Source organism: Octopus bimaculoides, chromosome 5 (assembly GCF_001194135.2).
Source record: "Octopus bimaculoides isolate UCB-OBI-ISO-001 chromosome 5, ASM119413v2, whole genome shotgun sequence".
Taxonomy (NCBI): Eukaryota; Metazoa; Mollusca; class Cephalopoda; order Octopoda; family Octopodidae; genus Octopus; species Octopus bimaculoides.
Window position 1 is genome coordinate 34,115,969 of NC_068985.1, and position 3,915 is coordinate 34,119,883.

General features: G+C 30.9%; 1 long non-coding RNA gene across 1 annotated transcript in view; it reads left to right on the forward strand.

The window, feature by feature from the left end:
- LOC106869175 (uncharacterized) overlaps positions 1-3,915 on the forward strand; it is a 15,368-nt gene extending 11,453 nt beyond the window's left edge. Inside the window, exons 3-4 of the long non-coding RNA XR_001409380.2 lie at positions 1,094-1,218; positions 3,691-3,915. This is a non-coding gene — a long non-coding RNA (uncharacterized LOC106869175). The remainder of the gene's footprint in view (positions 1-1,093; positions 1,219-3,690) is intronic.

Below are 3,915 nucleotides of genomic sequence, written 5' to 3' on the forward strand. Positions count from 1 at the left end.
ATAGAGGAATATATTATTTTGTTTAAAAGAGTTCCAACACTGTCTGTTTTTTATGTTTTATTTATATTCCTGCAAAACCAATGTGGGATATAGAATATGGAATATACAATATATAATATAAAATAAAAATGGATGGTACTATGAAATAAAGTATTGAATGTCTTATTGAATATATGGAATATGTCTTATTGAATAGATGAAATATTGAGTGTTCAATATAAAGGATTACATATATAAATATACATATATATATATACACACACACACATATAAACAATAGGCTTCCACACAATTTCTGTCTACCAAATTTACTTATAAAGCATTGGTCAGCTCAAGGCTATAGTAGAGGTACTCAGGGTACCATGCAGGAGAACTGTACACAAAATCATATGGTTTCAAAGTGAGCTTCTTAACTGCACAGTCATGCCTGTGCATTTGTTTGCATCTGTGTCATCTCTTACAGAGCATGAAAAATTTTCATCTACTTCTCTCAACGATGGTTCTAATTATCTAATTGAGACAAATTGATTTGCTTTTCTTTTTTGTTAGTTGTCCTGTGTCCATGAACAATCTACTTTGAAGCAATAATTGATGTCATCAACATTTGCTTATATGAAACTGTTTTGCTAATTTCAAAAAAGTGTTTATAGCTCCTTAGAGATTTCTTCTGATTAATTTTCCAGTTGAAGACATTTTACAGCCACTGGTGGTAGTTCTGTGATTATAAAATATTGTGCACAAATATAAATCAATGTTAGTAATTTCAGGATGTTAATATTTAAATGTCTGCTTTATTCTTTGAATTGGTCTTTCTCCTATGTCATTCATTTTGAGACAATATGTTAATTCTAATTCATTGTAATCAATTAAGTTAAGGTATAAGTAAGAAACAAAATTCAGCAACATTTTCAGAGAGTAGTGTTTGAACCACCAAATATCAAAAATACTTTGAACCAATCTTTCCTTAACTGTTCAAACACATTTAGAACAATAGAAAGCTTCTTGAAAAGAAGTCCAACAATTATGGAAATCTTTCCAATATCTTTTTCATACACCTGATCGATGTGAATTCTTTTTCAATCTTTATTAACAGGTTGTGTTTCCAGCTTGGTGTTCCTGAAAATTGAAATGTTTGACTTTCTGAGCAAGATTTTACTGTTCAGTTGAAGACATTAAATCAAAGTACCATACACAACTTCATACTTTCATTACTATTTAGTGAGTATTCTTTGTGTTCTTCAGAATGTCCGTTTGAGTGGTCCTAGGACAAAGAGTCCATTTTATTCTTTTTAATACTAAGGAATGGTCTTTCATGAGAATATTTCTTTTCTAAGTTACATAGCTCAAATTATTTGTTTAATGTTGCTATATATCTTGTAATCTAAATAATCTTTAACTAAGTCAAGAAAATCATGTCTGAGATGTTCACATGAATTATCACTATTTAGTAAGGGAATGGGGAAAAAAAAATTCTGAATTATTTGCATTTGTGTCAAATCTAGAAAGTGTATCAGTATTATTGATTTACCTGTTTTATTGCAAAATCATACTGTGACATAATTAAGCTCTAACGAACAATCTTTTATGAAGATTTCTATGATATATCAAGGTCCTTTGAAGAAAATGATGTTTTAGAGGTTGATATTCCATGATTAAAGAGATGTGAGTGCCAATTGTTCAGTGCATCAAGTTAATGCATAAGTTTATCAATATCACATTGTTGAGTTCTATTAAATCTATGACTAATGAATTCTACAGAATGACCTTTTGAGATATCATTTCCATTATTGATTTTTGGGATGTAACTACTGTCAGTATATAATATTTTTCTGTTGAGACTGGTTGATTAATGGGAGTTTTTGTAAATAATGATTTTAGCTGCGAAAATGACTCATTTTGCTCATTCTTCCAATAAAAATTTAATTCTTGTATAGTTATTAAAGGTTCAGTCTTACTGTAAAATTCACAATAAATCATCTATAGTAATTCATAAATCTAATAAATTTTTCTAGTTATACTGCATTCTAAATCCGTTTCAGTAAACTTATCCTTTCAATCAATGATTCTGATAGCATAACACCAATTGATGATTTATTCATTCCCTTCAAAGTGCAGCTGACTGATGATATAAAAAGTTTTTATTTTAATGGAATTGGCAGCACTCAGTTTACGAAGAATGACACTTTCTTTTTCTTTTGCTGTAATTGCATTTCTAAATTCACAACTAATAAAATATTTTCTTACTATACTCAAACACCTTGAATATCTTTTAAAGCATTCTCCATTGAAACAGGCCATTGAGACTTTTTAAGACCTATCTGCAAATAGTTCATTAGATATATGATATTAAATACACTGATACCACATTTCTCCTTTTTCAGAAAATGAAATTTGCTAGTATGCATTTTTAGGTCAATTTTGGAAAACTTTGTTCCCTTTACTCTACAAGATATAGACTCAATAGTTGGTAAAAGGAGAAAATATTTGTCAATATTTGCTTTGTAGTGGACTTTGAAATCTGCATGCATTCTAAACAACTCTCCATTATTTTTTTATCCAACTACAAATGAAATACACCTAATGACATTCCAATCACAAGGTTATATTATACCAAAACTCCTGAGATGACTTAATTCTCTTTTAATTTCCAATTGTAAATGAAAAGATACTTTACAAACGGCTATTATCTTATTATACTCAATATTTCTACATGTAACATTAGCTACATAACCCATCATAATGGGTAGACAACTATTAGTGCCAAACAATTAAACAAAAATATACCCTGATATAAAATGACCCTTCTACATCATCTAAAGTCATATGAAAAATGGGTGGCCACAAAATCCTGCTTCATAACTTCATTATTGTATGAAAAATTAGCAATTATAGTTCCTTTCACCTTCAGTGATGAACCTTTAAAGAATGTTAAAGTTTTGACTAATGTTGAACAGTATCGTATTAATCTTTATTGATCTTATCAATGAAGCAGTGTGTAACAGATGAACAAGACCTGTTACTATCTGTTTTCATTCAAACTGAAATAGAATATAAATTGTAGTGTATTTCTTTTGCCTTATTAAAATATATATTGTTGACACTGAGCATGAAGACAGCAATGTCTTCACATGGAACTTTGTTGATGCTATAGGGTAGCACAAACCAACACCATTTAGTAAAGTTACCCAGTTTTCTATGCTTATGACATTTTAATTGGAAGTTTGGGTATTTCCTTCAATTATGTCTTTAGTCACTATTATAACAGTTGATAAACACATACTTTAGCTGATGTTGTGACTGAGGAAGCTTATTGTAATTGATATTAACAAATTTTCTTCATCAATAGTTGTCTTGAGGGAAAGTACTTGTAGCAGAAGTGATTTATACTGTCATTATTTATGAGAAGTTTTATTTGTTTTGACTCAACTAGGCTTAAATACTGGGATATGGGCTCTGGAGCCCTTTTCGTTCCAGCAGGTCACATGACATTATGATTAAATGAACCTGTTGTTTGTATTGGTTGATTTTCAGCTGTCCAGTCACCAGCTCCTAGGAGCTTATTATTCTCTATCAAGACGCAGTTCTTGACTACTCTAGGTCTTTGACACACACCACTGACCACACACAACTCCGTCTCTAGCAATGATGTATCTGACACCATCCAGTCTCCACTTTCATTTTCTCCACCAGATGCCTGCCTACATTGTTGCTGTATGAAGACCACCCGATCAACAGACCAACGGTTGCCTCTACACCACCACCTAACAGGACATCAACTATGTCTACAAGATCAACAGTCCAGCCTAACCATGAAGTCTCTCACACATCTTTGTTGTAACTTGTTATGTTATTTTATTTCATGTATGGCAATCATTGTATTTTATAACAGAGAATAAATTGTCGCTTACCAGTTCA